Source organism: Pezoporus wallicus, unplaced genomic scaffold (assembly GCF_028554395.1).
Source record: "Pezoporus wallicus isolate ANWC-B61680 ecotype Strahan unplaced genomic scaffold, APGP_CSIRO_Pwel_v1 contig_6966, whole genome shotgun sequence".
NCBI lineage: Eukaryota > Metazoa > Chordata > Aves > Psittaciformes > Psittacidae > Pezoporus > Pezoporus wallicus.
This window is the reverse complement of record NW_026639746.1, coordinates 3,144,373-3,158,634: the sequence shown is the minus strand read 5'-3', so window position 1 is coordinate 3,158,634 and position 14,262 is coordinate 3,144,373. Positions and strand designations below refer to the sequence as shown.

The following is a 14,262-nucleotide window of genomic DNA, read 5'->3' as shown; positions in this document are numbered from 1 at the left end:
AGTCTTCTTACTCTCAAACAAGCACTGAAAGTATCCATAGCCATCCTCCCAATGCTGCAGAATCTAGAAGTCTTAGAAAAACGCAGTCCTTCTTTTAATGTCACACACACGCCATGTCCTACAATTGCTTTTTCATGCATTGCTGCCTGATAAAGAGCTGACTGGACGACAACACGTTTCACAGTTGTGTTCACTGTGGCTGTGAAAGAAGCACCATGCAATGGATTCCACACTAAAAATCATCATGGAAAAACCTGGCTGCAGGCAAATGTATTTGAAACCAGGAGAGTATGAACAGGGAGGTAACACTGCTGGCAAGGTGCCAATAGCTAACATAAAGATCCATGTTTCTATTCAGAACTGTCTTCACCATAAATTAGTATCTACAGATTTTTATTGCTTTCAGTGCACAATATACTTTTCTGTCTAGACCTGTGGGAAGAAAATTCATCTTTTACTTGAAGAAAAAGACTATAGTTGCAAGTCAGTCCTTATTTTGCTCATATAACAAGATAACTTGCTAGGTGTAAGATAAACTTTGTGGAATAAGTTCTTCAAACATTTGTTCAGATAGAAAACATGGGAAACTACTTAACATATATATTTTTTAACCTTTTAAAAACATTCTTTACCAAACTACCCATTAAAATGAAGCTTTGAGAGAAAGTCAAAGCCTTCTCACAAACATGAAATTACAATATGTGTTATGTTATTATTTAAAGCAGTAAATGTAATCTGTAGTTCTGTGCATTGCAGAGAAAATTGAGAAAACAAATCCTCTTTATTTTTACCTGTACTTTTTCAGTTGTTTTCAAAAACTTTAAGAGAAAAGAAAGGTACAATAACTGATTTCAAGTTAAATGTGTGCCAGCTTTAGAAAGTATGAACTTTCATTAATGCTTGGATGCAAGAGGAGCATTAAAAGCTTGTGTGTATGTACCTGCACTTCAGAAAATAAATTATGGTAACTATATCACTGTTCAGCTGTTCCACTTAAGTCTAATTTTGAAATTTCCTACGATGTTTATAAGTATTCCCCTTCTACACATAAATTATTTTATGCAAAGAAAGGAATGGCTTTACTAGGTCTTTTTTTTAGCATTGTATTTATTCTTCTAAGGTAAGTAGATACAGAAAACTCTTGAGTTGTCAACTGCTCAGTGGAAATAGCACTGCTTAGTTTTCCCTCCAAAATGTTATTTCACTACATGCCTAAAACTCACCTTAGTTTATCCAAACATGTTCCAGTGAATTCTCAATACCTGATTTTACCACAGAGGTAGAGGAGGACAGTTGTATCCCAAACAAAGAGAACTGAAACTCAGATAATGTGAATTTGAAGATATTCACTTCACAAAGCTTTGCTAATCTGTCCTATCATTTGGGAACTTCTACTTGGGTCTGTAATGGTTGTCCAATTGTTAATTCTTTGGGTTTGTTCTTTCCTCTTCCTTCTCTTCCTTTTTTGTTGTTATGTTTTTTTTTCTTTTTTTTGTTTTTTTTTGTTGTTTTTTTTTTGTTTCATTATACAGATTTCAGATGCTTTAGCTCTTCTGTAGTTGCTGCATTTGAAAAATTTTCTGTTGATATATAACCCCTATAGACTTACTCAGCGGTTTTACAGATAAAATCATAGGACAAGTAGATTGGCATCAGAAATTATGCTGGTTTATACCAAAAGATGGAGAAGTTTATATTGAAAGAAGTGATACATTATTAAATATTCTGTTAATTGGAAATTAGCAACTTTCTTAAAGAGAAATAAATGTTCAGCTTTAAGTCATCTGCAATGCATTACAAGATTTTATTCAGAATAATAAAAAAATAAAGTCTGCTTCTTTACTGTGGTCCATCCTCAGGACATATGTCTCACGGAAAACGCTAGGCCCTGCCTTGCAGACATTCAAAATAATTTAAAATATCAGTAGGCAATCTGATTCTTTTTTATTCTCATAAGTTAGGTTAGATATCACACTACCATGCAGCTTTCATATACCACAGCACACAATTTACTGCAGTATTATGGTTTTTAAAGGGCTATGTGATCCATTCATCTCATCAATGTTTCTATAAATAGAGCCACAGTAGGCAATTGTTGACCAAAGGCCAATCTCTGTGTTTGCTGTAATTTGTATGTCAGTCCTGATGCTTAGATATAATGAACTCTAAAAGCTCAAGTAGAAAGTAGATACAATTTGTAAAATTAAGCAGAGAAATCTCCAAATACCAGTAAAAAAAAAAAAGTCAGTGTTAAATAACTGTATAGGAAAAAGTCTGTGCTGCATGGAAAACCAGAAGGATATTGTTTAAAATTCTTATGCTATAAATTAATTGAAACTTCAACATAATGCAGAAGGAGGATTTTTATGGTATGTTGTGTTACACTTCAGATCTTCTTATGGGCAAAATGCCAAACAAAGGATATTGTTAGTCTAATTAAAATCTTAACAGCCTAATCAAAGCTATAGCAAATATTGTGATTAATCCAGTTACAATGACACTAGCTTTTATTGTTCAAATTATTTAATTATTACAGGAAAATATCATTAATGCAGCTAAAACTCTTAATACATGAACTTCTGAGTATTAACCCCTTTTCTTCAGTAAAACATACCCTGTCCATGTTCCTTTAGTTCCTAAGGACAACAGATTCAGCCCTCTTCAAGAACAACAGAGGAAAAGGGAGGTTATGTTGAATTGGAAGCATCTCAAGTCCTTCACCAGGAGAAGCTGCATGATGTTGATGGCCAGAGTTCCCTCCTCTTTAGCTTTGTACCCAGCTGAGCTTACTTTTACACATTTTCTAACACTATGTGCTTATTTGCTCTTTTTAAAAATTGAGTTCCCATCTACAACCAGTCTATCTGGTTGTAGATAGACTGTCCTGACTTCTGGACAATTGTTATCACAGCTAACACAAACTCAGGACACAAGACAAAATATATCCTCAAAGCCCACACTGACAGGTCAACACAAAACCTGTAGCCTTTTCCTATTAAAAAAAAAAAAAAAAATATTGGCCAACAGCTGGGTATTCTGTATAATGGGGAATTTCAACCTTATTTCCAATTTTATGTAATAAAAAATATTTTTTATTATAAAATTTCCAAAGATTTTTTACCAGAGTTGTAGTTCAGTCTTCGAGTCACTTTCACACTCTTTTCAAATACTTAGTTGAAATTCTCTTTGGTCAAATGCACTCTGATTTGCACAACTTAGATTGATTCATCTAGGTAAGATGCAGCACAATTTAGAGGATATTATAATTTTTGAACTTTTATAATTTTTAGCAAAATTTATTTTATATAAGTTCATTATTAATTCAGTCTTCAGATATCTACCTTGAATGCAGATTATATTCACCCTAAGGTTAAATCAACTAGCAAATGTGGCAGGGGGACAACTATTCAAAATAAATTCCTGTAGACTGGCATATGGGAGCTGACATTTTGGAACACTTAAAATTCAAGGAGCCAGTTGGCAACCCTAAAATTGTCACTTCCATATGCATAAGTGTCTAGTGATGCAGAAGGGAATGAAAGCAATCTGCCTTATAGAGAACTAACGAAAGAAAGTTTTTATCAGGAAAAAGAAAAAAATTATGGCTTAGATTTAATTCATACTCCAGTTTAAAATAAAACCAAAATGTTTTGCTACAACACAGAGAGACTATTGTCGCTGAAAGATGAGTTCTTATAACTAGAATATATTGCTGAATAGAAAGAAATCTTTTTTCTTGTTCAGATTTGAAATGTATAGAGTATTACAATCCTGGCTTTTTAAAATGACCAATACTGACTGAATATCTATTGTTTATATTCACAAAACATAGCAAAACATTAACTTCAATTACCGGTTTATCAAGATATTAACTGCATTTTAGTTTCTATTTTCTGAAATCTTTTAAATATACATTATACTTGAGCTAGAGAGGTAACTGTGCTCTATAAATACTGTAAAACAACAGTGGACTCTGTAATAATTAACTTGCAACTAGGTCTAGTTTTATAATGTCTTTATTAGTGCATATGGTTTAAGTGTCAGAGTTCAAGCACCTAATAAAGACAAATATTAAGTGAAGTACACTTGTTCAGAACATAATTTTATTTAGCATTTTCAAGCAGGGCATAATTAAGTTACTCTGTCATGCAAAATGATGGAGGCTTAAATAAATAACAGCTGGTTACCCCAGTGGCCATACAACTGCAGGGCAGCCTTTGCCAGTTAAAGCTGTGCAAACACAACCAATATATTATACTAATGGGAACAATGTAATAAGTAAGGAAGCAGCTAAAATGGAATGACAGAAAGAAATACAAACAATCAAACAAGTCCCTTCACCCCTTAACATGTATTTCAATTGCAACTTGTGAACAGAATTATTACACAGTTTTACTCAAGTATTAGTCTTATCTAGAAATGTTTGCTGAGTCCATTCCTTAAGTCACAGTAAGTTCAATGACAGCAGGATTAATCACTGACGGTTGCTCGTTTGACTTCTATGAATTTATGCTGAATTGCTCCACGTGGTGAATTGACCAAAACATACACACTAATAAAACTTTTTTTTATCAGTTTTCTCTCTGATCTTTTAGAAAAATAACTAAACTGTAGTATAAGAGGTCAAAACTCAACTTAAAATTATGTACATTATGAAAGTATTTCCTCTCTGTGACTACTAATACCTAAAAGTTTCACTTGAGTGTTTGCTTGCCTTGCTGTCAGTGATTTGTTTTTGTGTCCATAATTCATTCACAAGGTCATTGTGAATTCCCTACATAGTTCTGGAGCAGAATAAAACCCCTGCTAACCTGAACTGGATTTTAGAACCAGGCTCCAGGTTCCTAGCTGCGGTGCAGGGAGTGTACTGCATGCTACATGATACATTCTGTGCTGCATTTAGCACACAGCCCTTTCAAAGTGAACTCCAAAAGGACTTTCAAATAAGGACTTTTCAGAACTTATCTTCTCAAATAAGGCTTTTGAAGCCTTTACTGCTTTATAGGCTAGGCTAAAACTCAATCTAGATTACCCAAAACAGAAGCAGAGAACAGAGATTTTCATGGGTAGAGACAAGAACCTGGAAAAGTTTAAGGACAGAGCAGAAACAGGGAGAGAAAAAACACCCTAAAAGCAGTTCTCTTATAAACAGTTGGAGGCAATAGGAATATAGAGAGGAGACTCTAACATACATTTTCCTTTGTATTTTTCACATGTAAATATAACCCACACTACTGCCAAAATGCTGGTGACACACAAACCACGCACAAAATAATCTGGTGCATATGGAAAATTGTCACCTTAGGCAAAAGTCTAATATGAACAGTAACAATATAAAAAAACTATATTAGGAAGTGCACATAGAACACAGAACAGCTGTCCCTGCTCCACACACTTTATTACCTAGTTTTACATAAGGATTGTGAAAAATATTCCAAATAGCAGAAGACACTGTTCTGGTAGAAACTATGAGACCACAAGCAATTTAGCAAGCAGAACTTTGCTTAGAGATATTTCAAGCCTTTCTGTGATGGCATATGATTGCTGTATAAACCCAGACAGAGTTATTTTGCTGGTTATCAACAATGTTTTTATTGGTTTCTAGTTAACTGCCTTTTCATGCTCTGAATTTCACTTTGGCAGTCTTTCTCTGAGCTCAGTTTAAGGCATATATGCAGAATCTCAGCTCTTTTCCCTCAGTGTCTGTGCACCTGTCATCTCAAGTGACCTAGGAACGCCAAGTCAGAAGAGAAAGGAACTACTGCCTTTTTGGCTATGCAAAAGCTCTTCTGGTTTCTATAAGCATTGCTATTATGGACTCACTATGTTCTTCCTAGAGAGCAGAACTGGTAAAAAGTCATTGCTATTTCACAACTCCGTCCAGGTGCAGATTTACCAGGGGAAGAAAAGGTATATTAGGGCAAACATCTTTATTTCTCACACTGAATTACCTCAATAGCATAGCCTCGTGTAGTGGCATGACTTTAGCTTCCTCTTTTGCCTCCCTATGACCCATGTTTTGACAGTTTCATTACGATTCTGGTAACTTCTTGGTCAATAACTCTACTCTACCAGATACAGCAGATCTTTACTCCCAGCAAGCAGCTGCATCTCTCAAATAAAGGTCATACATGGAAAGAGAGGCAGAGGAATATTCTTAACCTGAATAAAGTTCTGCACCAGGGTACCTGATTAGTGCTACAGGACTAGTTCCAACCGATACTTGTGGTTGTTCCTTCAGACACAGGTAGGGCTGTTTTACGATCCGATATGCATGTACATCAGCCTGTTGTGTGACAAAGCACAGCACCAGTTATATAATTTCAGGCTAACCATACTTTTGTCAAGGCCAATACTGCTATTCTTCTACATGGTTTAATCCAGCCATATCTACTGTGACCCAAATTGCCTCATTTCTCTCAGATGCACATATACTTATTTTACATATGAAGGCATGGAGTCCTGATGCTTCGTCACCGGAACTGATACACGTTAAGAGTCCTACAGCTCCCATCTGAAGTGCATGGCTGTATTTACTTTGTATGTAAGCTTTCCTGGGTAAGAGATTGAATGAGAAAGTTGCAATCTCAGAACATGGGCAGAAAATAACTTGCCAGGGGTCCATGTGTCTGGATAGGTATCATATCACAATCCTTCTCTGTCCTCCAGGACAATGACATCAATTTGATTATGAAGGTGTTTATTTACACCAGGATTCAGCAAGAAAACCACAAAGTAGTTTTAATGCGTCTTAGCTACCTATTCCCCAAATTCCTAATTTGTCTTTGAAGTTTCTCTCTAACCTACAGACCTACAGACTGTAAATGCATATTTATGGCAAAAGACCTGACACAAACACTGTTTTTATGTGAGAATTCGGGTAAGCTTGAAATTTCTTCTTGGTCTATCTGCTCTACTGGCTTCTAGGTAGAGTATGACCTATATCTATGACCCTCTGAGCCCCATTATCCAAACTGAATCTTACCTATTTGGTTGTATACCTACCCAGACTACATCATAACTTGCATACCAAGATACCCAAATTGTGTGACACAGTGCCAAAGGCCTTGCTAAAATCCAGCTAAATGATGGTCCTCATCCACAAACCCTGATGTCTCACCAAAGAAGGTAATCAGGTCGGTCAAGCATGATGATTTTTCCCAGTAACCTTATTCTCCTTTATGTGCCCAGAAATGCTAAATACTTTTCAGCTTTTGAAGTAGTTTTTAGAATTGAGTACTATCAAGTTACTTACAGGAAAATGCGGGAAGAAAAGGATACACCGCTACGTATTAGTAGTGACAATTTGGAGGTGTTACATCACAAATCCTATAATAGTAGTAGAAATAATGAAGTGTTGCTGAATTATATGTAATAAAAATTGAGAAGTATTACTGAACTATCTAATGATTTTATTAATATTTCTATCCCTTTGTCTCTGTGGTATACTCTTGACATTTTGACCTTCGTTGCTCTGTCTTTAACTAAATAAAGAAGACTGAGACAGGGACCATATTATAATTTGCTTTAATTTGTTTCAGTGTGCTCCAGTTTGCACATTATAGGTATTAAATTACCTAAATAATAATTATATCAGTAACAAATTACTATTCAAAGTGAAATGCTAAAACATGATGAAACTGGTGTGAAGTACAAGGCATTCAGGTCAGCTCAATTAATAGTCTGTATTTTATATGGTATATTTTACCTGACTACTTTATACAAATTAAGGGGTTCTATTCCTTAAGGAATTTCATAAATGTTATTAATATAAAGTAAAGCCTTTTATTCAGTACTGTGTTTCCAGTGCTCAAAGCCAACTCAGAATTCAACAGATTGTGTATTTTTAAGATGTTGCCAATATTTTAAACAGAAAATCCCTTTGGTTTGCATTTGCCTATATTCAGATTGTTGTTGCACATCTGCTGTAATGATTAAATAGGACATTCATTCTCTGGAGGAAAACCAATTCAATTAAGTGGAAGAACTAAAAGGTAGTTTTCCTTCCCTTTCAGAAAAATAAATTTAAAAAGAGCTTTCTTTTTTTTTCTATTTTTAAGCTGCAATTAATACCTGTAATTTTGTAAAACAATAACAGAGAGCAGTTGTATGCCAAAAGGAACATGATCACACAATTACTGGTTACTAAAAACTGATTTCTGTCATTAAAAAAAAAAACAAAAAAACAACAAAACATCGTTAGATTTGTTAGTGATGGTTCCAATGCATCTTAATAAAAGGACTAACATTCCTTGTTTTTTTTAAACTAATGAGATTATATATTCACTTCCCTTTTAGTGAACATGATTCAATGTGCTGGACTACAGTCAGTAGCATGCAAAATGGTGGCCAGACAAAAGAGCTAACTCTGTTCATTCCTTTAACTGTTTTATTGGGCTATTCCAAATTAAATGTTTTATCTTGCCAGATTACCCAGTTTTCAATGCAAAATTCAATGCTTGTCTAAACTAAAAAGCCTCTGCCACTAGCCAATCTGCTGGGGACATACTGTCAAAGCCCCTTAGTGTATGCCAAGAAGAGATCCTTTTGTGCCAGCACAGTTACATCATCTCCTTGAATGACAGATGCAAAACTAACATTAGCTTTCCTCCACTGGCATAACCACACATTTGAGTTTTGCCAATGCAACTATATTAGCTTCGGCATGTGATGTGGGGTTTTTTTAGCTTCCGTTCTCTTAGCTTTATTGGTAAGTCTTTGTAGACATTGCCCAAGAATGTTACTATTAACAATCAAAATGACAAATGACAATGACTTCCATCTGTAATGTATTTAACTTACTGAAAGGTACCTAAATATTAAATAAAGTACTCTTGAGGACCACAGGCTTCTGTTTGATATGATTAAAGTCAAACAGCTCATCAAAAATGCTTCTTCTAGCTGTTTGACCAGAGACTCCAGGAAGCAACAGTCTTTAACTGAAGATTTTCCTGTGTTAGAATATTCAGACATTCATTCTGCAGTGGAGGGATTATATCTTACAACATTCTATAAGGTATAGTTTACATTACATCTTGTTCCTCTCTAGCTGTTCATGTAGGATCTCCACTTCTACATAAAAGTTGGCTGATACTGGATGCCAAATTAGTCTTTGTTTTAATTTGTGGTAGAATTAAGATAGATAGGGCTGGTTCTAAGTAAACTCTATGCTGTTTTGAAATACAACTGAATATACTGTCCATACTTTATTCTGGCTGGCAGAATTTTACCAATCCCTATGTTAGTCTGACAGATTTTACCATTCCTACAAAACTGGAGAACTAAGTTGTTGTTGCTGTTGTTTTATCATGGGTTAGTAAATCAAGCCTATATTGCATACATCTACAATAATAATATTCTGAATGGAAGGGGATGCTTGTTTCACGCTTTGCAAATCTACATGAATAGCAAACAGAATAAACATGGTGCAATAAGATGTATGCTTTTATTTTATTCATTATTTGGCTTTCTGACTGCATAAATAATCTATCCTGGAGTAGTAACAGTGCAGTCAAATTTAGCACACCATTGTTTTTATGCAGTAGTGGATTGTGTAAATTGTGTTTGTGACAGGTTATAATACTATGAGGAAGTATTTTGGATGGATGAAACATGGATGGAAGTGACCCATGACAACTTTAACTAAAATATATTATTGTTGCAACGCAACCAATAAACCTGTCATATTCCATCTATTGAACTTCAGTAAGAGACAAAACAATATATAGTGCATGATAAAACAAGCATGAAAAGGCAAGCCCTGCTATTTACCAGCGACACAAATCCTCTATCAGCCAAAGTGATCCTAACCACTGTCTCCCTGCTGAGCCTTTTAGAATAAACCCTTAGCTCAGGTCACTTTATTTCTCTGTGTCCTACCTTGTAACCTCTTTTGCCTTTATCTCTGAAAGCATTTTGAAATTTTTATTACCTGACAGGATGCCTACATCCCTGACATAGTATCCTGCCTTCACTGCCTGCTCTGATTGGATGACCTAATTTTTGCCAACAGGAGTACTGAATGAAATAATTATTAATGCCCTGAGACTATTCAGGTGAAGGCTAAGAGTACTTCAGAAGGATATAATAGGAGACAGTAAGTATGGGAACATTTAGGGCATTAAAAACCTTCCCTTCCCCACAGCCTCTTCTCCCACCACCCCCAACAACTTTTTTTTTAAATTATTTTTGTATGAGGTTTATTTTTGGCTGTAAATATAAACTCCAGAATTTATATTAGCTATGTTCCTTCCTTCTGAAGGCAAAAAGGAGAGTGAAACTGAAATCAGATGCAGTGTTAGTAAAATTAGTAAGTTTCACATATCCTTCTCCTTGCCATTTTCTTACCAATTATTTGCTATTTCTGCCACCATTCTCAATCTTCCTTTACAAGTGCTGCTCACCCAGATGACTGGTTGCTCCTGGCTTTCACTCCTTGGATAAGTCCAAGGCATGTTTCAGGGTTCTATGAAGTTTCCATGGGCATTTGCCCTCAAATGATGAGCATATCATATTGTACGATATTGCTGAGGAAAGAGGTGGTATACAGTCTTTCTCTTCACAAGTAATTTTTCTGTTGCTCAAACAATGCATACAAACCACTTGATTTTCCTCATTTGGTGTTGTTTGGCATGTGTTTTGCTTGAAAAATTCAGATATTTTTAAGTAATCTTCTTTTGTTATCCATAGCACTGATAGCCTTCCTGCACTTCCATTAAAACTCAAAATTTACAAAAAGGTAGGTATACCAAAGAGGAGTTGAAAGCCCATTTAGTCTCCATGCATATGCCCCAAGCCAAACCACAGCTTTTGTAGATATAACAGAAATGTAAGAAAACAGGGAGAACTGCTTCCTGAGCCTCAAGTCAAATTGCATAACAGAATTATAAATATATTATTTCCCTGTTTACTCAGCTCTAAACCTGACACTTAACAAGACGCGTTTAGCCACATGAGACAGCAAATTGCATCTTCTCACTCATCCACATTCACACTCTGTCTCTTGCATTTGATTTGTGCCAGATTAGCAGAAGAGAGAGGGATGAGGCTAAATTGTTCCTCTCTGTGCAGAGGGAATGCAGAGGTCTCCCAACAGCAAGAGGCTTTCCTTACCATATGTGCTACTTCATCTTGGCCCAGCAGGGTAGGAAAATGAATGTGAGGGTTTTCAACACAACACACGTTATGTAAGCATTAGCTGCAGTGCTTTGCTCAATTTTTGCTTTCAGCAGCTTATTCACATGCCTTTCACAGAGAGTGGCTAAACTCAAAAGTTAGAAAAGATTTAGTATGTGTGGCAAGATCTATGAAATTCAAGTTAAACTGTTACATGAAGGTGAAATTCAGGTTAATACTTTACATATAATCTTGATGTAGCTCAGTAAGCAGGGCTGTGGTTTTATGCACATGCAGCATACTTAGTCATCAGTTCCTATACAGTCCAAAATCAGCTTTGCTATTCTCAGTGCTGATAAAACAATGGACTAATTTAAGACAACAGACTTACTTGAGACAAAGTGGCAAGCTGAATAACAATACATTCTAGCTAATTGTTTCAGAAGGTCTCTAGGTAGGGATTTTGAACACCACAAGAGATTCTCCAAGCAGGTTCTGCTGCCATAGTGAAATTGGTAGGGATTGTTAGTGTGTCCTGCAGAAAAGATAATGCATGACAGCCTTTTGTAAATAGCTAAAGATAGGGGATGCTTTGTACAAGGTTCAAGATAATAATGGGAAGAGTTCATGCATTTGATGGAGAGATGAACTCAGCAAAGAACAGTTCAGGGGCTGTCATCCAAACCAGTTGAAAACGCCATTGTAAGGACCAAGACAGACCATTTTGCTTGAGAGATATCAGTTATCCACATGAGTATTACCCTATGCAATGTATTTCAGCAGATTTGGGGAAAATTTTTAGCAAGCATTCTGTCTGTGAATGTTTGCAACACATGAACCATACAGACCAGAAGGACATTTTCTTTCATGATAGACTATAATTTTGTAATCTCAATTGCCAACATATGCATCCACCCCCACCCACCCCACCCCCAAGAAACAGCATTACAGATACAGCATTTAAGGTTGTTTCTTTAAATTATGGATTTTCATGTCTATACAGTTTTCGCCAGGTTGCATGATGGCCAGCTTCCAATTAAGCACAGGTGAAGTCATACCCATCTTTCTTTCCTGCCTTCCTCATATAGATTACTGTTCCCCATTACAAGGGTATATATAGTATTGATACCACAAGCGCTGAGATGAGGAAATTGCTGTAGTTTTGCTGCTAGTTGTGAAGTCAATGCAACTCAACCGATGCCTTTGAAATCAGATGTTGTGCACTGCCTTCTGGAGAAAATTGGACAGATAGTCAGACAGTGTGATGCATTTTACCCTTACAACCTCAAGGAAAATCAAGCTGTACCATTAGCAGATCATGAAGCTAATAAATCTTACCTCTGCAATTATGAGTAAACAATATTCTCCTTTAATACTATTTTTATAAGTGTGTAAACAGAGAGTTTCTTAGAACAGTGGAGATCTAAGGGAATCCATAATTTAAAATGTTATAGGTATGGCATAGCTATGCCTATGCTAATATATCTCTGTATCACTCCATTCTTAAAAAGCAAAATCTAGTTCGTAAGTGGATGAAAATATCTTTCATATTTTATGATCACAAAGCATATAGCAATCAAGTGCTGGAAAAGTCTTTGTTCCTAATGTATTGACAGAGTTGATTCAGATATTTTGCACCTATAGAACAGATTTAAGGCCTTCTTCCAAAGTTTAAGACCCTAATTAATAACATATTGTATCAGATAATTTTTATCACTTATAAACAGACTCAAATACTGAAACAGGAATATTCAGCTGTGTCCACAGCAAAGGAATGTACCCATTCTATTTGTGGGTTTATGTTTTAGGCTGTTAATACTTTATAACTGATCCCAGAAACAATGCGCCGTCACACCCCACACACCCTTACACTCCCAGACCCCTCTCCCCTGGAAAAGAAGTTACTCTATGTCCACTTTTATTTTCACTGCTATTCAATAAAAGGAAAATGAAATTCAGAGAAACCAAGGTTAAACTAACTACGCATGCCTGCATAATTACTAAGCTAAATACATGTGCTCCTTTGTTTAAGGATTATAAAGTTCTATATGGACATTCTGAAAACTATTATTTACAATCTTGGAAAACAGTAAAGATCTTGGTGACACTGGTTAACTGACTGAAGGAAGTGTGAATATAAAAGCTTTCATTTGCTCCAATTAACCAAACATTGAAATCAATTTAAACAAAACAATAAAGGCAAACTATATCCCAGGAACATTTTGAACCTCAATATTACAGCAGAAGAGTGATGCTATGCTATCACAAAACTCTTTAAAGTTTCAATTGTGTATCTTGGTGTACTTTAAAATCACAACTGTTTCCTTTCTTCCCAGTGAAAACCTTTCAAGTTAATAGTCATTTGAAGTTTTTCTTTTCCTGTGAGTATCACCAGTGCCTTTTTGGGGGTGAAAAGTATCCTGACTTTCATTTATTAAAAAACTCTGTGACTGCAGCAGTCAGGCTTTTCTGAATGCATGGGTAATAAAACTGGGAATTTACCTTAATACTCCTCCTCTGCCAATGAAGTATTCTTCCAGTGTTCATCCAGAACATCATATTTTTGCCACCAGAGTTCTTCCACCATTTTCACACATTTATCATTTTCCTTTCTTGTCAATACCAAAAAGTCAGAGATAAATCATAGCTACAGTCTATTTTTAAGTTATAGGTTCTTAAAGGATCTGCTAATAAAAACTGGATTGTAAATGGGCAGATTATATGTGTGAAAATATGATTGACTGAAACAGTGTGGGGGATAAAATACCAAAAAACTTATCACAGCAAAGTAATACAGAATATCAGAGACATGCAAAGACATTATCATGTCTTCTGGAAGTCATATCAAACCACATGCCTTCTGATAATCAAAAGAGGAAAAACCTGAAATCCTCTTTAACGCTAATTCTTTCATGTAAAAGGCATCCCATTTCCTCTGAGAAGGAATTCATCAAACACAGTAATGTTCTCTATAACAAGCAAAATCTACAGGGCTGATTCTTATGGGTAGTAAAAGTTGAAAAACTGACATAGCTAAGACATTTATTAAAATTTTTCTGTTATGAGTGTAAGGATTTCATTTACTTATTCTTATTTTTAATTCATAGGTAATTACTATTAGCACATATTTTAGCACATATAAAATAC

At 35.4% G+C, this 14,262-nt stretch overlaps 1 protein-coding gene across 6 annotated transcripts in view; it reads right to left on the bottom strand.

Moving 5' to 3' along the window:
- GRM8 (glutamate metabotropic receptor 8) overlaps window positions 1-14,262 on the bottom strand; it is a 356,684-nt gene that overhangs the window by 13,597 nt on the left and 328,825 nt on the right. The gene's annotated exons all lie outside the window — the stretch shown is intronic.